General features: G+C 39.5%; 1 protein-coding gene across 2 annotated transcripts in view; it reads left to right on the forward strand.

The window, feature by feature from the left end:
* Positions 1–24,851, forward strand: part of CTNNA1 (catenin alpha 1) — a 181,176-nt gene that overhangs the window by 1,563 nt on the left and 154,762 nt on the right. Inside the window, exon 1 of one of the 2 annotated variants that reach the window (XM_047729760.1) lies at positions 13,949–13,972. The exons of the other annotated variant lie outside the window; for it this stretch is intronic. The gene's annotated coding sequence lies outside the window, so the exon portion shown is untranslated. Of the gene's footprint in view, positions 1–13,948; positions 13,973–24,851 lie in introns of those variants that run through there. 2 annotated transcript variants of the gene reach the window in all.

Genomic DNA, 24,851 nt, shown 5'->3' on the forward strand with positions numbered 1-24,851 from the left:
GGAAGCATGGAGGGGCCTAATAAGTTCTGTTTGGAGAAGTCCAGGAAGGCTCTGGAAGGCAGTGGCCTTTGAACTGAATGGAACTTGAGTAGGGTTTTTTCAGTGGAGGAAGCGTAAAGGGGAATAGGAGTTGGTGGAATTATGACATGACTCTTCTGATTTTCCTTACATTTTTGGCTCTTCTCAGGTTCCCCCCCCCCCCCCTTTCAGTTCACTCAGACCCAAGATTCTTTCTAACATATCTCAGCCTTTGACACTGTTGAGGTGGCATCACCTTCATTGCCATCAGCATCTCATTCTTACAGTGAGTTAGAAATCAGGGGTGCCCTCTCCCTCTAAGTTGAGAATCTCTTCTCTGTGCAATTCCATATCAGACTTAGGTGCTCAAGTCCAAGTTTCTATTTTGATAGTGGATGTCTCACCTCACCTACATGGTCACCTTACACCAGAGAGCTGAATGTCCCAGGTGCTTCTCAAACTCCGCATGCCCAAAATGAGACACCTTTGTTTTCTGGAAACCTAAACCATATATGGAGATCAGCAGTAACTGGTAGGGTCCTGGGATTTTTTGAGAAAGTAATAGGCTGAGACATGACAGCCAGATCTGGTTGCCGCGGGTGGTGGTATGTAGTGGTGGTGAAGATCCGGACCAAGGAAACAAGGTCCTCTGCTTGTGTAAAGGTCCTGAGACAGGAATGAACTTAATGTGTTTTGAGACCTAAGACCTGTGGGGAGAAGGCCTCACATGAGATTGCCAGGGAACAACGGGTCATATGTTTGGATCTTATTCTAAGATCTATAAAAAGCCATTGTAGGGAGTTTTATGATCTGATATTTTAGTGAGGTGGTGTGGATGAAGGAACTGTATTTTGGGGAAGTGAGACAGTACTTAAATATGGTTTGGTTGTAAGAGGCCCAGGCTTATCTCTGACTTGTTTTCTCAGTAATGACCCCCCCCTCCATGTATTCTGTCCCTTTCATGATGAGCTCTTAGTCACATCTCAGGACTCAAGTTAGGGCTTTCCTTTCTGGTAGCAAACCTCTTCTCACCAGGAGGTGTACTTCATTATACTGTACCTTATATTACTGCTATCCCTGTTTGCCTTTTTTGCTACAGAGTGGGCCTGTGAGCCCCCTGATAGCCTTAGCCTTTGACTTGGTACCTGGCCTGGAGGGCAAATTAGATACTGTTGAATGAAGGAGGAAAAAGAGTCTTTCCTGTCTTGAGTCTAACTTGTGGGTGGAACTGTGAAGGATGAGGCAATAGTCAGAGTATGGAGAGCCTCAAATTGAAAACCATCTCCATTCCATTCTTCTTTCTTTTCTACTCATATCTAATCAGAGATGAAAGCCTCTCCATCCATGTTCATGTTACATTAATTCCTCTTTTCTGTTTTCTCTATTTCCACTGCAGTTTAGATTATCTTCCCATCTTTGAACAATTGAAACTACTTGTAGTTCTCTGGATAAATTGTTGTTTTTGTTTTCTTTGGTGCCTTTTTCATATTTTTTCCTTTTCCTGGAGCTGTTCTCTCTCTTTTTTTTTTTTTTTAATTCCTCTGACAAACTCATTTACTCTTTTTTTTTTTTTTTTTTAAGATTTTATTTATTTATTTGACAGGCAGAGATTACAAGTAGGCAGAGAGAGAGAGGAGGAAGCAGGCTCCCCGCAGAGAGCAGAGAGCCTGGTGCGGGGCTCTATCCCAGGACCCTGGGATCATGAACAGAGCCGAAGGCAGAGGCTTTAACCCACTGAGCCACCCAGGCGCCCCAAACTCATTTACTCTTTAAAACCTACCTTAGATGTCACTGCCTCTGGGTTTTCTCTTAGAACTCAGTGCTTCTTGGGTAGCTTGTACATACTCTGTGGTTGCATCTTTTGTACTGTTTGGTAAATATTTTTATGTCTGTCTTTTTCCCAGCTGGGGGTTCTTGGAAATGGGGCCTGGGCTTTTATTTTTCACAGAACTTTGAAAAAATTAAAGTATAATATACCTGTAGAAGTATGCTCAAATCATGAGAATACCTGCTTAATGCTCTATTTGAGTGAAGACCATCCACATCCACTCTCTAGACCAAGAAACAGTAAATTATCAGTCAGTACTCCAGGAATCCCAGGTCACCACCTGTCCCTCTGCTCCCTTCAGTTTTTAATCTGAGATTTGGGAACATTATGGTTGCTCGTTTGCTCTGTTAGTGTTTGCCACAGTTAGTGGAATGTTTTCCTATCTTCCCCTCCACCTTTCAGTCTTTTACACCTAAGTAGTAATCCTGTTCATTTGAGAAACTTACTGTTCTCTCCTTGCTGAACTGATCAGACTCTTAGGTTTGCATTTAAGTCCAAAGTTCTGGCTCTGAATTCATTTGTCCAACTTCATTTTCTTTCTTTTGTCCCCCCCCCCCCCCCAAGATTTACTTAGAGAACACGTGAAGGGGGGGCATGGGAGGAACAGAGGGTGAGGGAGAGAATCCTCAAGCAGACTCCCCACTTAGTGCAGAGCCGGATGCTGGGCAGGTCTCACAACCCTGAGATCATGACCTGAGCTTCACCAAGAGTCGCTCAACTGACTCAGCCACCCAGGCATACCTCAACTTCATTTTCTACTGTAAATTGTTGCTACATGTCCTCTGCACCTGCCAGGCATTTGTACTGGAGTGCCTCATCCTTCTCTTGACATGAATGCTATCCATTGATGAAGGCTGGTTAACGTGTTTTGTTTTGTTTTGTTTTCCTGTTGAGACATTTGTCATCATTGCTGAAAGTGATCTTTAATTTACTGGAAATTCTAAAATTTGCCTCTGACTATGACATTCTCACTCCTGATCCTGTTTGTGTATGTGTTTTGGTGGTAAAATACATGTAACAAAATTTACCATTTTAACATTTTCATATAGACTTCAGTGACATTGAGTACATTCATATTTTTGTTTGCTCATCACCACCATCCATATCCAAAACTTTTTTCATTTTTAAAACCCGAAACTCCGTATACATTAAACATTAACTCCCCATTTTGCCTCCCTTCAGCTCCCTGACAACCGCCATTATACTTTCTCTTTAAAGTTGACTACTGTAGGCACCTCATGTAGGTTGAGTAATACGGTATTTTGTTCTTTTGTGAATGGTTTATTTCCCTTAGTATAATACCCCAAGGTTCATCTGAGTTGTAGCATGTGTCAGAATTTCCTTCATTTCTTAGATACACTAGTATCTGTTCATCTGTTGGTGGACACTTTGGTTGGTTCTACTTTTTGGCTGATAATAATGCTGATATGAAATGGGTGTACAATGGGTGTATTTCTGTCCCTGCTTTGAATTCTTTTGGGTGTGTACCCAGAAGCGGTAAGGTAATTCTATGCTTATAGTTTTTAGGAACTGCTGTACTGTCTTCTACAGTGTATGAGGGTTCCAGTTTCTCCATATCCTCACCAACAGTTGTTATTTTCTTCTTTCTTTCTTGCTTTTTTTTTAAACTAGACATCCTAGTGGAAGTAAGGTGATACTTCTTTGTGGTTTTGCTTTGCCCTTCTCTGATTAGTGATGTTGAGCATCTTTTCTTGTGATTATTGGCCATTTGTATATTTTCTTTGAATAAGTCTCTGTTCAAGTCCTGTGGCAATTTTAATTGAGTTGTTCACTTTTTTGTTGTTCAGTTTTAGATGTTCTTTGTATGTTCTGGATTTTTAAATTTATTTTTTTCCCTTTTATTATTGTAAGATTTTATTTATTCATTTGGAACAGAGAGATACAGAGTGAGAGAGAGCATGAGCAGGGGGAGAGGTGTAGGGGGAGGGAGAAGCAGAATCCCGCTGAGCTGGGAGACTCCATCCCAGGACCCAGAGGTCATGCCTTGAGCCCACAGCAGATGTTTAACCATCTGAGCCACCGGGACATCTCTTCTGGATTTTTAAAAAATTCCAGTATAGTTAACATAAAGTGTTGCAGTTTCAGCTGTACAGTGTAGTTTTATATATTACTTAATGCTCATTATAATAAGTGTACCCATGATCCCATTTACTGATTTCATTCATCCCCCCACCCACCTCCTCTCTGGTAACTTATCAGCTTGTTTTCTATACTTAAAAGTCTTTTTTTCGGTTGTCTCTTTTTTTTTTTCTTTGTTTTGTTTCTTAAATTGCACATATGAGTGAAATCATATTTTATTATTTGTCTTTTTCTGACTTATTTTGCTTAGCATTATATTTTCTAGATCTATCCATGTTGAAAATGATTACAATTTCATTCTTTGTGATGGCTGAGTAATACTCCACTTTTTTTTTTTTTTTAAAGATTTTATTTATTCATTTGACAGAGAGGCAGAACACAAGCAGGGGAAGCAGCAGGCAGAGGGAGTGGGAGGATTGGGGGCTGGATCCCAGGACTCTGGGACCATGACCCGAGCCAAAGGCAGATGCCTAACCAACTGAGCCACCCGGGGAACCCTGAGTAATATTCCATTGTATATATGTGTATACACACACACACACACACACACACACACACACACCCTACATCTTCTTTATACATTCATCAATCGATTGACACCAGGGTTGCTTCCATAATTTGACTATTGTAAATAATACTGCAGTGAACATAAAGATGGATATATCTTTTTGAATCAGTGTTTTCATATTCTTTGGGTAAATATCCAGTAGTGGACATATAGTTTGAATATTAATCCCTTTTTAGTGTATGATTTGCAAATATTTTCTCTCAGGTTTTGGGTTCCCTTTTCACCCTGTTGGTGCACAAAAGTTAAATTTTGATCAAGGTCTGTTTATCTGTTTATTTCTTTTGTTGTCTGTGATTTTGGTGTCATATATAAGAAGTTATTGCCAAATCCAGTGCCATGGAGCTTTTCTCCTGTGTGGGTTTTTTTTGTTTTTGTTTTTGTTTTTGTGTGTGTTTTTTTTTTTTTTTTCCCCCTCAGCTAGACTGGATACCCTGAGGTCAGGAACTAAGTTAGTATTCTAGGCCCTTTACCCTCCAGCACAGTGAAGGCATGGTGAACAAGGAAAAAGTAGGGAAAACTTTTTTTTTTTTTTTAATTTTAATTTTTAAAAGGTTTTAATGAACAATGAAGAGTTATGTTTAGAGTATTTCTTGCTGTTGCTGATTTGTCATTGATTATGTCTGTCTCATGAATTAAGATGATAGGTTGTTTTTAGTTTTTAATCTTAAGAGTCCCAGTTGGGAGTTCGAACTTCATCATCTGTGTAATGAATAAGAGAATTTATAAAGGATATTTAACATCTAATGTGATAAAATGCTAATTTATTCTTTCAGTCCTGAATAGGAAATGTGTTATCCATATTAAGTGGGTTGTCTTACAAGTAAAACTAGTGAATTAGTTCAGTATTTAAATAGCATTAAATTGCTGGTTTACCTTCCTTTAGACTCTTCTAGACCATAAATTCTTTTGCGAGGTGCCGAGCTCCTTCAGGGCGATTACTTTCTTCTGAATCTTTGACTCCTGTGATACCTGACTTATTTCTAAACCCATAGCAGATAACTCTTCAATAAATACTGGATTAGTTAAAGTAGGCATACATAAGCTATATATAGGATTGTGCCAGGGGATGGAGGCATGACTTTACCTCCACTTCATTAGAGTTTTTTTGGTAATAAAACTCATAGTACCTAGAGATGAATATTGCTGACATTTTGGGGTAGATCCTCTATAATCTTTTTTGTAGACATGTATATTGTCAGTAACTTTTATAAAAATTAGTTTTTACTTTATGTGCTCTTTTGTAATTTACTATTTATTATAATTTGAACATTTTCCCTATTAGTAAGCTAAGATTAACCTTTATTTCTTGTATCAGTTAGAAAAAAGAACTGCCAAATGAACTAGGTAATGACCTCAATTGTAAGACACATCCAGATTTTAGAGACTTAAAAATGTGAAATATGTATGTGTTAGAACTGATGACATGATTAATTGTACAATACTAATATAGCATATTAATGATCCCTTACTGTTCCATTATGTAGCCCCCCCCCTTTTTTTTTTTTTAAAGATTTTATTCATTTGACAGAGACAGACATGGAGAGAGGGAATACAAGCAGAGGGAATGGGAGAGGGAAAAGCAGGTTTCCAGCTCATCAAGCCCCATGTCAGGCTCCCCCTCTGCAACCGCCCACCAGTTGTTGGGGGGGGCTGTCTGTCTGTCTCTCTCATATAAATAAATAAATGTTAAAAAAAAGTCATTACACTTTATCAACGTGGCTTATATGGTACATTAATTTTTAATCTTTTGTTTGAGAAACTGTCATACTTACCATATTACATTGCTACTGGCAGTACACAAGGGCTCTAATTTCTTTCTTTCTTTTTTTTTAAAGATTTTTGTTTGTTTATTTGTCAGAGATCACAAGTAGGCAGAGAGACAGGCAGAGAGGCAGGCAGAGAGAGAGGAGGAAGCAGGCTCCCCACTGAGCAGAGAGCCCGATGAGGGGCTTGATCCCAGGACCCTGGGATCACAACCTGAGCCGGAGGCAGAGGCTTTAACCCACAGAGCCACCCAGGCACCCCAAGGGCTCTAATTTCTCCACATCTTTGACAACACTTGTTATTTTGCTTTTTTCTGATGGTAGCCACTGAGTATGAAGTGGTATTTCATTGTAGTTTTGATTTGCATTTCCTTGATGATTGGTGATGTTGAATATCTTTTCATACGTTTATTGCACATCCCTGTATGTCTGGAGAAATGTCAGCTTAAATCCTTTGGACATCATTGGGTTGTTTGTTTTCTGGCATTTGAGTTTTAGGAGTGCTCTGTTTTCTGAGTGTTAATCCCTTATCACATACATGATTTGCAGATATTTTCTTCCATACCCTGGGTTACCTTTTCACCCTGTGACCCTGTGGATAATGTCCTTTGATATACAAAAGTTACTTTGATGAAGTTCAATTTACTTGTGCCTTCAGGTGCCCTATGCAGGAAATAATTTCCAAATCCTGTGTCATAAAATGTTCTCCCTGTGTTTTCTTCTAAGAGGTTTATAGTTTTAGTTCTTATATTTAGGTCTTTAGCCCATTTGGAGTTCATTTTTCTGTGTGATAATAGGTAAGGATCCAACTTCATCCTTTTACACGTGGACATGCAGTTTCCTCCTCAGCATTTGTTGGGAAGACTGTCATTTCCTCATTGAATGGTCATGACACCCTTACTGAAAATCATTTCAGTGTAAATGTGAGCATTTGTTTCTGGATGATCTATCTGTTCTGTTGGTCTGTATGTCTTTATGCCAGTACCACACTATTTTGATAATTGTAGCTTTGTATTAAGCTGATGTTAAATTAGCTCTTGAAGCTAGTAATATTTTGTACATTTTATATTCTGTGGTTCCATTGTATGTACATGCTGTTGTGAAAATAAAATAAATTGATTTAAATTCTATACATCTTTATTGTGGAGATGATTACTCTGCTGAGTTTGTTAAACCTTATGTATGGAATAGTACACCAGAGTCAATTTTATTGCGTGTGAAAAGTGATAAAATAGGTAAAAAATAAACTCCAAAGCCAATTATTGTTTCTGCTTTTCTCAGCTCAAATCATTTTTTCCTCCTGAGTGATTGTAAAGACACCCCTTTAAAGAGTATTCAAAGAACTTTGGTTATAATGTATATGTTGGAGGATTTAAGTCTTACCTAGTTCCTTCTGTTTTCTTTCTTTTTTTTCTGTTTTCTTTTAAGAAAAAAAGTTGAAGTGGTGACTGGGTGGCTCAGTCAGTTGGGCATCTCCTTAGTCTTGGCACTGGGTGTGGTCCCAGGGTCCTGGGATCCAACCCCTGCTCTGGGGGGAGCCTGCTTCTCCCTCTTCCTCTGTCCCTTTCCCCTGCCTGTGCATGTGAGTGCAGGATCTCTCTCTCTCTCTTTCTCTCACTCATGTGCCCACTCTCTGTCAAATGAATAAAAAAAAAGAACAACAAAAAACATCAACAAAAAAACATAAGTTAAACACATTAGGCATCTGGGAGAGCCTCTCTGAGCAGCAATTCCTAAAATTCCGTCAGATGCCAGTGTGCTAGCTTCCAGACCTTGAGGGTGTTGGTCCTGCAGTGTGTTCATTAGCTTAGCCCCCCACAATGTGGGCCTGGCTTGAAAGTGAACAGTTTGTCTTGACTTGCCCTGCCTCATGATGTTTGTTCACTTGCAAGAACACTATACTAAATTTATGCATTATTGAAAGTTCAAAGTGTGCAGAAATAACCATGCTTCAGAATAAAACTTCAACATTGCCCTTTCTCTCTTGGAGCCTCTAAAATGTTCATTATTTTCATCTTTAGTTTTTTATTTTTTTCATAATGTCAAACTTTTTCCTCCATGTGCAAGCATGCCCCCAACCCCATTTCTAATGGAGCTTGAAATTAACATGCATTTCTGTTTACTTGTTGATGGACTGTCATCTATCAACCCCACTTTTTGATTGTGATTTAATTTTTGCTTTTTCAGTGGCTCAAGGTTATAGTAATGCACATAATGTAAATATGATTTGAAAGGCAGCTTGGAGTGTTATATTTATTTATTTATTTATTTAAGGATTTTATTTTATTTATTTGACAGAGAGAGTGACAGCTAGAGAGGGAACACAAGCAGGGGGAGTGGGAGAGGGAGAAGCAGGCTTCCTGCCAAGCAGGGAGCCCAGTGTGGGGCTGGATCCCAGGACCCTGGGATCATGACCTGAGATGAAGGCAGACACTTAATGACTGAGCCACCCAGGCGCCCCTTTGAGTGTTATTTTAAGTGTTTGTAATAAAGATTGATCATTTGGAACAAGTATTATATGAGTAATGTGATTTGGTTTTTAAAATTCCTTGTCATCGGGGCGTCTGGGTGGCTCAGTGGGTTAAGGCCTCTGCCTTCGGCTCAGGTCATGATCCCAGGGTCCTGGGATTGAGCCTCGCATCGGGCTTTCTGCTCAGCAGGGAGCCTGCTTCTCCCTCTCTCTCTGCCTGCCTCTCTGCCTACTTGTGATCTCTGTCTGTCAAATAAATAAATAAAATCTTTAAAAAAAAATAAAATTCCTTGTCATCTGTCCCCTGTTACAGTTGTAGTATAGGTAGAGCAGGAATTACATTGTGGAAGTTGTTATGATTTTATGCTGTAACTTTTTTTTTTTTTTTAAGATTTCAAGGGCTTTATAGAAGAAACAAACTCTCATTTGCTTTAAAAGTTTTTTTTTTTTAAGATTTTTATTTATTTATTTGAAAGACAGAGATTACAAGTAAGCAGAGGAGATAGGCAGAGAAAGAGGAGGAAGCAGGCTCCCCATTGAGCAGAGAGCCTGATGTGGGGCTCGATCCCAGGACCCTGGGACCATGACCTGAGCCGAAGGCAGAGGCTTTAACCCACTGAGCCACCCAGGCATCCCCTGCTTTAAAAGTTTTTAATGAATATTGTAGTCCAATATAATCTTGGTGTTAAGTAACTGGTCATACTCCTTAATTGCTAATTTAAAGGCTAGTTCTTTCCTGGATTGCTTAGTTTGGGCTATTGCCATTTTATTGTAGTGAACTGTAGATTTCCCTTGTTTTCTTATTCTGAGATTTGATTAGTAAATATTGTCATAAATAAGTGGACCATCAATTGCATTTTGAAAATGTGTTATTGCTATAGTTTTTTGCTTAATATTTGCCATTATGAATTGAAAATGGGAGTTAGAAGCCTGTTAATTATCAGGTTACATAATCCTGTACTGGTTTATTAACCAGGTAGGACTGCAGACTCTTCTTGAAACTGAAAGTGCTATTATAACTCAGGAAATGCATTCAGTGTGGCCCATTTCAAGTGACATGAAGGACAAGAGCCTTTGCTAATAGTCCCATTTACCCTGTGCAGTTCTGAAACATGCTTTTCTTTCCAAGCAAAGATGTATTATTACTGTTCTCCCGTGGTGTGTTGAATATTTCATTATGTTAAATATTTCAGTGTTAATCTAGACTCTTAATCATGGTTTGTGAAAAATGATAGTGTAGTGAATAAGGCAGAAACTGAAAGGGTAAGTTACTTGTCAGTGTTCATGGGGTTTGCTCTTCTGGGGATCTCTGAATTGGCAAAGGTTTCTTAGAATCATCTGTTATCATTTTCTTGCTTCCTTGGACCTGGGGTCATCATGTTCTCTGAAAAGCTGTAGTCTGACTTTGAAGTATATCTTTAGAAACCTGTCATTTTGCAGGGAAGTGGCTAAGTGAAATGTGAGCTTGATCCCTTCGGAGGAGGGGAAAAAACCAAGGGAATGGAAGATGGCAATAGCTGAGAGAAATTTAAACTTCTTTCGGGTCATTAAGACCGTGAAAGATATAATGTTTTCTAGTTTCTTTTTTGAGGCAGGGTCAAAGTTAACCTTTAGTTAGCTGTATCTCAGTAACAGTGGGAAGGGTTCAGTTAAATGCAGTACACATTTATTCAAAGTCTGCTTTCAAAGCAGGCGTTGGAGATGTTAAGAATTTACAAGTCACCATTGCTAACTCAATAGTTTACAAGCTAATGGGATTATTAGTCTAAGTAATCACTGGTAGGTAAGAATTAGGAATCTGTAGTTTTGCTAATTTATAACACATTTTTAAAAATATTAATTTTATAGAGAATTTGTGCCAGTGAGCAAGGGTAGGGGAGGAGGGGTGGACAGAGAATCTCAAGCAGATCCCCCCCCCCCATGAGTGTGGAGCCCTACATGGGGCTTGATCCCAGGACCCCAAGACCAAATTAAGACTTAAAATCAGTGGAGCGCCTGGGTGGCTCAGTGGGTTAAGCTTCTGCCTTCGGCTCAGGTCATGATCTCAGGGTTCTGGGATCGAACCCCCTGCATCAGGCTCTCTGCTCTTCGGGGAGCCTGCTTCCCTCTCTCTCTGATTGCCTCTCTGCCTACTGGTGATCTCTCTCTCTCTCAAATAAATAAAATCTTAAAAAAAAAAAAAAAGTTAAAATCAAGAGTTGGATGCTTAAGCGACTGAGCCGCCCAAGCACCCTGAGAAAAACATTTCTTATTTCTTCCACAAGTGTCTGTGTTGCTAGATGAAACTTGAAACTGTCAAACCAGTTGTTGAACATTTATAGAATGTTGTTAGGTGAAATATTACCATACTCAAGAAAGCCATGGTCCCTGTGCTCAAAGGGAAGCTCCCAGTTTCCTGGGAGACAGATGCACTGACCTAGTGCTGTAATGGAGATGCGTGTGAAGTGCTGGAGGGACTCAGAAAAGAGGGAACAGCTCTTTCTGTGGGATTAGAGGGTATATGTGTGAGTCTTGAAGGAAGATGGAAAAGTTAGGAAAGGTGTTCTGGGCTAGAGAGGGTTTATATAAAGGTCTGGACACGTGCATATGCATTGGAGAAGTTTCAGAGTGGATGGAGGTGATGAGTCTCAGGCTAGTGCCAGTCAAGTTTGTTTACAGGAGTTTGGGCTTCATCCTGTTTGTGGTGGGGAAGCAGTTCCTCTTTTTTTTTTTTTTTCCAGGAGGGAGTAGACTCTATGGTAAGTGAGGCAGTCTGGATAATGATTGGAAATGAGAAGAGATATATATATATATATATTTTAAGACTTCTAGATATGTTATTTATTTAAAATATTTTTATTTGACAGAGATCACAAGTAGGCAGAGAGGCAGGCAGAGAGAGAGGATGGGAAGTAGGCTCCTTGCTGAGCAGAGAGCCTCATGTGGGGCTCAATCCCAGGACTCTGGAATCATGACCTGAACTGAAGGCAGAGGCTTTAACCCCCTGAGCCACCCAGGCGCCCCAAGACTTCTAGATATTTTAAACCAGACCCAGGCCAGAGCCCTGAGATGGGAAGGGTTAGTAGAGTGAGGTATTTACTGAAGTAGAGGAGGGAGAGGAAAGAGGATCAAAGAAAGGCCGAGAATCTCCTTCTGGGGCAGCTGGTTGGGTGGAACTTTGGTCAGCAGAAATGGGGAATGCCAAAGAGGGAGTAGATTGGGAGGAAAATACTTTCCTTGCGGCCTGTGGAGTTTGAGGGACTTAGCTCTTCAGTTGCTTTGTGGAGAGAAGGCCTTTGGATTGGGGAAATGCTGGTGGCCTTTACTATGGTAGCTATGAGGAGGTGGGGTTTGCTTCTTGTTTTTTTTTTTTTTGTTTGTTTGTTTTTTTTTTAGGTGGGTGAATGGATGGGTGGGATTTTAGGAGTTCTCAGGCAGTGTTATAAACAGTAAGAATGGGCCCAAAGTATTTTTAAGTTAGGAAAGATAAAAGACCAACCTTGTAATACCTCCTAATTTCTTTGCCCATTTTTCAATGTTACTTTTTGCTATTTATTTTATTTTGTTTTTTACTTCTTGCCATTTAAATATTTATCTTCTGTGTTTTTCACTCATGCTTGTTTTTGGAAGGCTTCTAAGATCTTTGGTGCTGTTGTCTCCTCCTATAACCTGAAACAGCTGCCTTACCCTCCCTTGCACAACAAATCCTCAGTGAGGACTCTCTCCCCTTTTGGGGACTCCCTCCTGGGTGCTGCTCTTGGGAGCTAATGTTTCGTAACTGTTCTCTGTTGTAACTATTTTCTTCTCTTGACTAAGTCTCTCCCCACTCCCCCTCCAGCTTTTTTTTTCTTTGAAGATCTTCAGATGTACGGAAAAGTTGAAAGAGTACTGGAGTAAGCACTTGACTAGTCAGTTCACTTGGATTCACCAGTCGTTAACATTTTTTGTATTTGCTTTGTTACTCCATAAACTTTTCTTGAGGCATTTAAAAGTAAACTGCAGATACCAGGGTACTTTAGCATGTAAGTCCTAAGATTAAGGACATTGCCTCTACCTAACTTCAATATCACACAAGACATTTTACATTAATAAAGTAACATAAAGAGTGTCACTGTGTCACTTCTCCCCAGGAACTTGGGAGAAATGCCAACTCTGGCATCCTACCCTAGACCTGATATGGGAAATAAAAGCAAAAGAAAAATTAAATTTCCTTACTACTTACAGTACATTAATAAGTCCTTGAAACAGGCAGAGTAACATTCCTCTAGGAGCCCAGTAGCTTCAGTGTTAACACTTTGCTAAGGGCAAAAGGCAGTCTTACCCTAAAGCCCAGGTTCCTGTCAGTCTACTTTAACATATAAAAATTCCTTTGGAAACTTCCTTTATCTCGACTTTCCCAAGATCTATGTTGGCATTCATCCCCCAAGCATATGACCCCCGATACATGTCTGAAGGGTCTCATGACTAAGGTTTCATTAGACAGTAATAAATGACCTTTTCCTAACAATAGCTGGCCCCCTCAAAGCCCTGTAAACCTTGCTATTTAAGTTCCTTAGAGACTTATGGTATCCCTAACCCCACCCCAATTTGAAAGTATATAATCAGCCAATCCTCACAATCCCAGTGCAGCTCTTTTTGTCCATGGGTCCTGTCTCCATGCTTTAATAAAACCACCTTTTTGCATTGAAGAGGTCTCAAGAATTCTTTTCTTTCTTTTTTTTTAAGACTTTATCTGACAGAGATCACAAGTGGTCAGAGGCAGGCAGAGAGAGAGAGAGGAGGAAGCAGGCTCCTTGCTGAGCCAAAGGCAGAGGGTTAACCGACTGAGCCACCCAGGCTCCCCAAGAATTCATTTCTTGGCTGTTGGCTTCGAACTCCCATCTTTCCTACATGAGACCTGACTGAGTCAGAATTTGCCTTTTAACAGGATTCCTAGAAATACTGATCTTATGGCGTGGTGCATATTTATATTAAATTTCATCAATTGTCCTAGTGATTTTTTTAATAGTTTTTGTTTTTGTTTTTTTTTTTAAATCCAGGAATCAGGGGTGTTTGGGTGGCTCAGTCAGTTAAGCATCTGCCTTTGGCTCAGGTCATGATCCCAGGGTCCTGGGTTTGAGCCCCACGTTGGGCTCCCTGCCGAGTGGGGAGTTGCCTTCTTTCTCTCCCTCTGCCCCTCCCCCTGCTTGTGCGTAAGTTCTCTCTCTCTCTCCCCCCCACCTCAAATAAGTAAAGTCTTAAAAAAAATAAATGCAGGAACCAATAAAAGATCACGTACTGTGTTTAGTTGTCATATCTCTTCAGAGTTTTTATATCTGTCTCCTCCTCCCTCCATGTCACTGACACTTGGGAAGAGTTTAGGCCGATTTTGTAGATGCTCTATAGTTTGGATTGGTCTGATTGTTTCCATTTTTGGCCATACTATGTACGTAATGATGTTCCTTTCTGAGGGCATTGCAGCAGTTGTCATATTGTTCTCCTGGTGGTGATGCCAAGTTTAAACATTTGATTAGTTAGCATCTGCCACATTTCTCCCTTGTAAGTCACCTGTTTCCTTTTGTCCTTTTGGGGTAGAAGAATTTCCTTTACCCTTCAAGGTTCTTCTAGCTGGACTAAGAATCAAATTTACATGAGATAAATTAATGGGAGAAAAATAAAATTTAATATTGTACTTAAGGGGAGTCTATACAGACATGGAGATTCTAAAGATAGGCAACATAATGCCAATAAGAGTTGAGTACTGGGGAGGGGGGATCTGAGGATACAAAGGGGAGAAAGACCATTAGCAGGAAGGTAAAAGGAAATATTTGGGAAACAAAGGTTGTCTTATTTATTTTTTTTAAAGATTTTATTCATTTATTTGACAGAGAGCACAAGATGGGAAGTAGCAGGCAGAAGGAGAGGGAGAAGCAGGCTCCGCACAGAGCAGGGGGAGCCCGATGTGGGACTCGATCCCAGGACCCCAGGATCATGACTTGAGCCAAAGGCAGTCATTTAACTGACTGAGCCACCCAGGTGCCCAAAGGTTGTCTTATTAAGTAGATAAATTTCTTTGGTAAAGAGGAATCTGTTAACAGCTCTCTCCCTAACATGAATAGTCAGTGGAGGGGGAGGTAAAGAACTTTTCCTGAATCTGCTGGGTTTTGATTGCTTTTAACTCAGAATAATGTTTATGCCAAAGCATAAACTTGGGAAGACTTGCCCCTGGCCCCCACAATACTTACTTAATTGCCGTGATGATCTTATAGGGATTTATAATTAGTCTTTGTATTCCTTTCACCTAGCAGGATCCCAGGATATGGTAATTGGTCCGTCATTGAATTATGGAATAGGTAATCAAAAGTATATACTACAGTACAAATTTTAGAGGCAGATCGTTCTTATTTTGTCAGTCAGTCTGGGTAATTTCCTAATCTGAATCCGAGTTCAGGCATCTTTTTTCCTCACTCTCCAAGAAAAATACAATTCTCCTCCGGTGGGCTTCTCCTCAGCTTTATGAAAAGTTTCTCTGCCTTTTAGTCCTATTGTTCTAAAATAAAAAACCTCTTTTCCCTTTGTTTTCTCTGGTGCCTTCAGTCCAGATGCTGGTTTCATCATATTTGCTTTTTTGACCAGAGTCTTCCAGTTTCTTATGAAAACGGACTTCCTCTGCATCCATAATCAGTTGTCTGTTATGATGGCTTAGTGCAGCTTTCTCTGGAACACTCTTCCCATTGTTAATGGCCTCAGCCATATGGGATGGAAGCTAAGTAAAGGAATATAGATACCTGTTCATACTGTAAACAGTCACTTAAGCAGCTCTGGAGCTTTTGTTTTTGTTTTTTCCTTCCCTGATCTCTTAACCTCTTCTTGGTCTGTGCTCCAGCCACATTGGCCTTCTTTTTAAGTCTTGGGAGATGCTGCGTTGTCTGTGTTGTGTCAGCCTGCATTGTTCTTTCAGATACTTCCTCACTCTTCCTGGACTTTCAGATTGAAGTTCAAATGTTAACAAGATAGAAAGGCCCTGGAAAGACCCTACCTAATTCGATTATCATTATCCTGCTTTATTTTCTTCCTAGTCCTGGTATAGTCTAGTTTTCTTTCTTTCTTTAATTAATCAATTTAAGGATTTTATTTATTTGAGAAAGAGAGAGAGAGAGCACAGGAGCAGGGGGAGGGGCAGAGGGAGAAGCATTTTCTCCCCTGAGCAGAGAGCTTGGTAGGGCTGGATTCCAGGACCCAGAGATCCTGACTGGAGCCGAAGGCAGACGCTTGATGGACTGAGCCACCCAGGCGCCCTGGTCTCATTTTCTAATTTATGCCATTACTATAGTGTTGTTTCATGAAGGCAGGTTTTTCTAGTTTTATTCCATGCTGTCTGGAATAATGCCTATGGAGAAGGCACTCAAATACTTGCTGAGGACTGGCTAAATGGTTGACTGAATATTGTTTTATCTATTCTTTGTTTAGTGCTTTTGCTAATCATTATGTCCTGTTGCTTGCTGTGTGACAGTTTTCATTTAGCTCTTCTGTGTTTTCTCATTGTCTTTGGTGCTCTCAAAATAAGTAAAGGAACAAAAGTGATTAACTGTTTTTATTATAATTAAAAATAATTATAGGGGTGCTTGGGTGGCTCAGTTGTTAGTCTGCCTTCAGCTAAGGTCATTGGGATTGAGCCCCGCATTGGGCTCCCTGCTCGGTGGGGAGCCTCCCTCTCCCTCTGCCTGCTGCTCCCCCCACCTTGTGCTTGCTCTCTCTTTGTCAAAAAAAAATTGAAATTTTTATAAAATGATAATGATCATCATCATAATCAATCACCATCCTTTTCCTCATAAATTTGTACACCTAAAAGGTGGGTGACAACTACTATGTGCCATATAAGTGCCTGATATTAAATGTATTTGGGTATGATGAATTGATCACATAGAAATCCAGTTACTTTGCAGTAGAATGGAAACTTTTTACTCTGATTTTGGCTCTCCGTTTTGACCAAGGTTGAGTGCTCCCCCCCCCCTTTTTTTTTTTGATGATGATGATATTGTACCTATCTTTAGAAAGAGATTGCATTTTGGGGGGAAAACCAAGTTTTCTTTTTGTTTACTTGAACCATCTGTGTTTTTATACATCTTAATTTCTTGCCCACCCTTCCTCCCTTTACTACCTCTGTCCTCAGCCTGTTTACATTTTTGAAGAAAGTGGCAGGCTTGGTGGGAGGGAATTTAGTAAAATAGGCGTGTGTCAGAGTGAGTCTTAATGATAAGGATTACCTTGTTTTTTTGTTTTTTTTGACAGCTAGTGGGAGATTTGAGAGTTGAGATTCCAACAGCTGTGTCAACTCTGCTTAATGCAGATGAAGCTTGGCAACCCTTAGGCATGGAGTAATCCACAATCCTGTATCTTGTGCAGTGTGACAGTTAACCGTTACTGTGGGTACTTTTAATTTTAAAATTTCCTGATTTGCATTTAAATGAACCATCTTAACATTGCATTAACTTAAACTTGCTGTTAAAAAAAACAAAAAAAAACAAAAAAAACAAAAACAAAAACAAAAACGGCACCCAGTAGCAAGGTAAGGATATTCTAAAGCTTTGAAGCAGACAGGTTTTAAGAGTGATTTTTGGCTATTCTGTTGTAAGTGAACATTTAATGTCTTTAGAGAAGGTATGTAAGCTCTTTGCCCGAATGAGGCAGTTTGCCAACAGTCAGCCTCCTTGGTTCTGATAGAACTATGGGTATATTTTCTGCTTGTTGCTTCTCCGTTTCTCTATCATGAAGATTGCTAGTCAAACGCCTACATCTCTGCCCCTTTCTGAATTTATAGCAAACTTTTGCGTAAAAGCCAGGATTGGTATTTATAAATAAGGTAATGAAGACTGAATAACTATAGTTTAACTTTTTATTTAGTTCCACTAAGCATGATCCCTCCTGAAAAAACCTAAGGTTGCTGTAATTCATTAAGGTTGGCTAGCTCTAGTACGTTTTGTAATAGATCTTGTGAAGGAGTGCTCTGTAAGTTAATTGGAAAACTAGAAACTGCCAAGAGTTTAAAAGTTATTTGTTTAGCTACTCTAAACAATGCCATTAATTGTAGAGAAACAGAAGATATGACTAAGATTAAGGCAGGAGCTTTGTCTTGGTAAGCTTGTAAATATTTTAAAATCAGTTTGCATAAATTCAGTTCAACTAATACTGTATCTGCTCTGCATAAAGCAGCTTGCCAGCAACTTAAGGGATATAAAGAAGCATAAGCGTAGTTACTATCCTTAAAATATAGCTAGGAAGACCACAGGCTAACCCTGGGAGAAATTGCATCCAATAAATTAATTCCGAAGCTATTGAGAGATAACCTAAATGAAAGGAATATTAGGATTTCAGTCCTAGAAGGACTTGGAGCCTAGAATTCAGTCCCTTCTATTTTATAGTTGAGAAAACTGAGGATCCAGAAAGGTGATGTGACTTGCCCAAGGTCAGAGCGTAAATTAGTGACAAAGCTGGTACCAGAAGGCATGTTCTTTCCGGATAACATATTCTCATTAGACTTTAAATGCTCTTAGAACTTCTGCTTCCTGAAATCATTTTCGGGTTGGGGTCAGCAAAAGCATGAATTGGTTCGGTAGTATAGTTTCATAATGTTTAGCATCACTCTTGGTAGGGCCTTTGATTAAAGGTGCTGCACAAGGCAGTCTGCTTCCATCATGGTTATTGTAAGACTTGAAAACACACTGAATGGCTTCTCAATTTTCAAGTGTCAGTATATTTCAAGTTTTTCAATGTGAGTGAGTGATTGAGTCCTTTGCCTTAATACTTTTAGCAGCAGGTGGAGTCTGGTGAATTTTTATGGGGAGATTAGAGACCTCCTCAGAGATATTACTTAACAGGATGTAGAGTTCTAGAACATAGAACTGAAGGGACTTTAGGGGAGAACTTGTTCGTTGGTTGCAAAGTCTTGGCCAACAGTATAAACAGTACTTAGACGTTTTTGTTTGCCCTACGTAGTGGTAAGATATTTTGGGATGAGTTGCTAACACTGAAGTTATGAGGCTTTACATGCAAGTCTACATCTCTGGGTCTCTTGAAAAAATTGTGTGATCTACCAACCCTGTGTCTGCGTGATAGAGTGCCTGCCTGGAGCTAATGGGCAGCTGGGCACATGTTTTCTCCATTTACCTGTCCTGGTCTCTCCTAATGGGGTCCCTGAGAAGTCGGGTGTCATTTGCAACTCATTTTGTTCTTACACTTTGCCTTTTTTTCAAGTTAAGAAGAAAGTGGAATTATTTTGTACCACAAAGTATCAAAATAAGAAAAACAAAAGACCAAGTAGGCTTTTTTTTGGAGAATGTTTTTATTATCAGCAAGTGTACAAATCTTCAGGGTACTCTTGTTCTTTAAGCCAAAAGGCTAGTTTTTCTTACAAGTTTCAGAGAAACCTTTTTCTTTCTTTTTTTCTTTTTCTTTTCTTTTTTTTTTTTTTTCATTTTCTGACTTGGTCTGCCCAGTCTTCACAGGCTTACCTTGCACAGCTTCCTCCCTCTTTGTGGTATCACTAAAACAGCTTTCCTGCCCTTCAACGGCTTCCCGATGGTCTGAGACTCTTGTTTCTTTGCTTAGGACTCTCATCTTGGGCCCCACTTTTGCTCATGAAGGAAAAATGGGTCCAAGTTTGCATAGGAAAAGGGGCTCCTGGTGGCTCAGTTGGTTGTGTCTGACTTTGGGTTTTGGCTCAGGTCATGATCTTAGGGTCATGAGATTGAGCTCCGCCTCAGGTTCTGTGCTCAGCCCAGAGTTTATTTCTTTGGAAAAGTGAATTGTTAGTATGTTGCACTTGTTTAATAATTAACACAAATGTGGGGGCACCTGGGTGGCTCAGTGTTTAAGCCTCTGCCTTTGGCTCAGGTCATGATCCCGGGGTCCTGGGATCGAGCCCCGCATCGGGCTCTCTGCTTAGCAGGGAGCCTGTTTCCCTTCCTCTCTCTCTGACTGCCTCTCTGCCTGCTTGTGATCTCTCTCTGTCAAATAAATAAATAAAAATCTTAAAAAAAAATAACACAAATGTGACCACATATCTCCTTGGAACCAGCTTCACTTAATGTCTGGCACCTTCCTCTACAACTCTTGAAAGGTTTTCTGCTTTATTTGTGTTGATGTATTGGTGGTGGAATGCTAGGATACAGAAATGCAGGGTCCATGGGGCAAATCACTCTTTCTGAAATGTCTTATCTGTGACATTCCGATGACATTTGCTTTAGCTGTTGTCAGCCCTTTAGCAATCTAGAGTACTCCATCTCTAAGGTTTACTGACTTGGGCTGATCATTTTCGTGGACAAATAACCTTTATAATCCAAAGTGTAGGCCTGACATAATGTTAAGTGTAGAGAGCAAATTTGCCCACTTGCAATTAAAAAAATTTCCTGGAAACTGGCATTCTGTTATCAGATTAAGCAAATCCAAATTTCTTTTGGCATCCCATCTTCAGTGAATTTAGGATGTTTTGATGCTTAGATAAATCTGTGAAATGTTAGATGATGCCTGCACTAACGTTTTCAAAAATATCTGAGGGCCTACCTATTTATGCCTCAAGCGTGCATTTATGAGCGAAGACACAGACAGTTTTATATTAAAATTGTCAAGAGTGGGCTAGTCATAGACATGTGCAGTTCTACCTTGTCCTAGTTGTCATTTTAATGTGTAGAATTTAGGTGTTGATGTTGCTTTCTGTAGAGTCTAGAACTGTGCTCTCTGATAAGGTAGTCACTAGTGAATATTCAACATTAATTAAAATAAAATAAAATAAAATAAAATCAGTCCTCAGCCACACTAGTCACATTTCAGGACATCTTTCTCCCTCTTTCCTCTTTCTCCCATCTCTCCCTTCCTGCTTCTCTCCCTGTCTGCACTTTTCTCCTCCTGCCTTTTTCCCCTTCCCTTCCCTCTACTCCCATTCCCTTCTCCATTCTCCTTCTACCTCTCACTCTCTTTCCATCTCATCAGCATTCCTTTCCCTCTCTTCCTGTGTCTTTGCCTCCGTTCTTTCCTTTCTTTCTTCTTCCCACTCTCCCATCCACTTTGCTCTCCTCTCTGTATATGACATACTTAATGCATTGTGTTTTTTGAACCATATGAAAGTAAGTTGCAGACATCTCATGTCCATTACATGCAACAAGGACATAACTACAGTATAATGATGAAAATATGCAAATTTGATGTCTAATTTAGAACTTAAACTTAGATTTTATCGTCTCAGTTGTGCTCCCCGCCCCCCCCACCCCCGCCCCTCCTTCAAGTACAGTTTCATTCCAGGATTACTACATTGGTTGTCATGTCTCTTTAGCCTCCTTTAGTCTGGAAGAATTTCTTTCTGTCTTTGTTTTTCTGACCTTGACGTCTTTGAAGACTAAAGCCAATTATTTTGTAGACTATGCCTCACTTTGAGTTTGACGTTTCCTCATGACAAGATTGAGACTCTGTAGTTTTGGTAGGAAATACTAAAGTCATGTTATGTCCTTCCCCGTGCATCATATCAGGAAGTATATGATGTCAGTTTGTCCTGTTATAGGGGATGCTGATTTTGATCACTTGATTAAAGTCGTGTCTGCAAGGTTTTTCCACTTTGAAGTTCCTATAACTAACCCCCCCCCCCTTGTAATCAGTAAATAATCTGTTGGTAATTACCATGAGAGTATGTAAATAATCATTTTCTTTGTAAACTTTCAACCACTTGGTTTAGCATTCAGGATGCTGATCATTCAGGATGATTCTTGAGTGAATCCATTATTATGATGGTTTCTAAATGGTGATTTTTCTAAACCCATTATTCCTCTGCATTTATTGTTTTCCTGTTCTATGGAAGAACTTCTCCTTTATTTTAATTAGCCTGGGTTCTCCTTTTATTGAGTGGATCATAATCTGTTTAATTTAATCTTCAGGAAAGCCTTCTGAAGGTAATGATTGTCTTATTTTATAAATGAGTAAGGAAGAGTGGTTAAGTTATGATCAAACCTGCCTTTTTTTTTTTTTTAAGATTTTATTTATTTGTTTGACAGACAGATCACAAGTAGGCAGAGAGGCAGGCAGAGAAAGAGAGGGGGAAGCATGCTCCCTGCCAAGCAGAGACCCCAATGAGGGGCCTTATGCCAGAACCCTGGGATCAGGACCTGAGCTGAAGGCAGAGGCTTTAACCCACTGAGCCACCCAGGCGCCCCTCAAACTTGCCCTTTGATTGTATTGTCCTCTTCGTATAAAGATGTAAAGATTATAAAATGAAGATTCTGCTTTTTTATTTTTATTTATTTATTTTTTAAAGATTTTATTTATTTATTTGACAGAGAGAGATCACAAGTAGACGGAGAGGCAGGCAGAGAGAGAGAGAGGGAAGCAGGCTCCCTGCTGAGCAGAGAGCCCGATGCGGGACTCGATCCCAGGACCCTGAGATCATGACCTGAGCCGAAGGCAATGGCTTAACCCACTGAGCCACCCAGGCGCCCCAGATTCTGCTTTTTTAATTACAAAAGTAACTTTTTCTAACTACCTGTATGATTTTTATAATACCAGAAAATACAGTTAAGCAAAAAGGATGTTTAAACTATCCATAATCCACACTTTAGAAATAACAATATTGTTAATATTTTGGTTTATGCATTTAGATATCTTTATTCCTCCCTGAAGTCGTTCTTTATATTGTTTTGAAATCTCTTTAGCATCTTCACTAGTATATTTGGGACATTTTCTCATAAACTTCTGTAATATCTTCCCCATTTTATTAGATGAGAAATTTCAGGTATACAAAGAAGCTAAAAGAATAAATCTGAGAACACCCGTCCACATGTCCTTTACCTATATTTAATAGTTATGAGTATTTTTTCATAATTCCTTGATCTGTATATGTGTATTTTTTTTTGCTGAACTATTGGAAAGTTGCAGAAATCTTTACATTTTACCCCTAAATATTTCAGCATGCATCTCCTAGAAATTGTCATTTTTTTCTACACAGTCACAATTTCATTATCACACCTATGAAATTGAGCAGTAATTCTGTAATAACATTTAATATTTAATAAGTATTGAAGACCAATTTCCTTAGATATGTCTTTTTTTTTTTTTTAAGATTTTATTTATTTATTTGAGAGAGAGAATGAGAAGGGGAAGAGTCAGAGGGAGAAGGAGACTCCCTGCTGAGCAGGGAGCCCGATGTGGGGACTCTATCCAGGACCCTGAGATCTTGACCTGAGCCAAAGGCAGTTGCTTCACCAACGTAGCCATGCAGGCACTCTTCCTTACAAATGTCTTAATAGCTGCTTGTCTCAAGCTTTTGTCTAAATATGGTACATGTATTGCATTAGATTTCTTATGTCTCTTGAGTGTTTCAGTCTAGAATAGTCTTGCTACCCTCTCCCCCAAAACTCTGACTTTCTGAAGAATTGAGGCCCTGTTATCTTGTAAGGTACCCTCCATTCTGGATTTGTTTGTTTTTCCATGGTGTTGCTTACCATGCTTCTGTATCCCCTATAAGGTTGACATTGAACCTAGGCCAGTGTTTCATTTTATTATTATTTTAAATTTTTTAAAACATTTTATTTATTTGACACAGAGAGAGAGAGAGTACAAGCAGGGGGAGTGGCAGGGAGAAGGAGAAGGAGGCTCCCATAGAGCAGGGAGCAGAGCAGGGAGCAGAGCAGGAAGCCAGACGATCCCAGGTGGGATCATGACCTGAGTTGAAGGCAGGTGCTTAACCAACTGAGCCACTCAGGCATCCCTAGGCCAAGTTTTTAAAGCTGCGGTGAATTTGGATTGGAAAAATTTTGTCTTTGTTTTCACTATTAACAGGAATTTAGCATTTCTATTATTGTAGATAACAAACTACAGTTTTCAGTTGAACCTGTAACTTTGTCACCAGTAGGAATCTGTTTTTCATATCTGCAATAATTAGGTTACCTTGAAAAATGTGTATGTTCATTGTTACTTTGTTTTTTTTTTTTTTAAAGATTTTATTTATTTATTTGACAGAGAGAAATCACAAGTAGGCAGAGAGGCAGGCAGAGAGAGAGGAGGAAGCAGGCTCCCTGCCGAGCAGAAAGCCCGATGCGGGGCTTGAACCCAGGACCTGGGATCATGACCTGAGCCGAAGGCAGCGGCTTAACCCACTGAGCCACCCAGGCGCCCCTGTTCATTGTTACTTTGAAGTAGTTGTCAGACTTCTTGCTAAGTCTTATTTAATATTATAAAGAAGCACATATGTTACTGTATCATCTATTTGTAAAGTATCTTGATAACTAAATATCAGTATATGTGTTTCCTTTGTAATCTTTTGAATTGTGTTGTATGCATTTGAAAAACATTATTGAAAAGGGTCTTATAGCTGCCTATTCAGTACAGAAGCTACTAGCTACAAGTGGCTCTTGAACAGGTGAAATGTGACATCTTTGACTTTAAATGTGCCCTGAGTATAAAGCAAATCCCACAAATTTGACACTTAGTACTTATGTGAAATACCTCTAATAATTTAAGAAATGTTTACATGGCAAAATACTTTTTTGGATATATTGTTTACAGTCATCCATTTCTTTTTAATGTTGTTATTAAAAAAATTACATAGGTGGCTTACACTGTATTTCTGTTGGACAGACATTGGTCTTTAGGCTTTACTAGACTGCCAAAAAGCTCTATGGCATTGAAAAAGGTTTTGAATCCCTACATAGAGGCTTTAGTAGACTCCATTTACTCTAGTTAAACATCTATTTTTGCTGTTGCATGACTACTCATTTTATAGTAACACCGAGGCTCTTGAAAACCTTTTATTCTTTTTTTTTTAAAGGTTTATTTATTTGAGAGAGAGTGTGCAAGTGCAAGTGTGTGCGTGCACACGCACGAGATGGGGGGGTGTTGGAGCAGAGGGAGAGGAAGAGAAGCAGACTCATGTTGAGCAGGGAGCCCGCTGCCGGGCTCAATCCCAGGACCCCAGGATCATGACCTGAGCTGAAGGCAGATGCTTAACTGACTGAGCCACCCAGGTGTCCCTCTTGCAAACCTTTTAAAGTTTTTTTTTTTTTTTAATTAATCAAGAGTACTTAATACTCTTAATACTGGGAGGCATATAATATCAGGTGTGTCATTAGTGATGTTAAGTTTATCTGTTTAAGAGGGTGGCCATTA

Source organism: Lutra lutra, chromosome 5 (assembly GCF_902655055.1).
Source record: "Lutra lutra chromosome 5, mLutLut1.2, whole genome shotgun sequence".
Taxonomy (NCBI): Eukaryota; Metazoa; Chordata; class Mammalia; order Carnivora; family Mustelidae; genus Lutra; species Lutra lutra.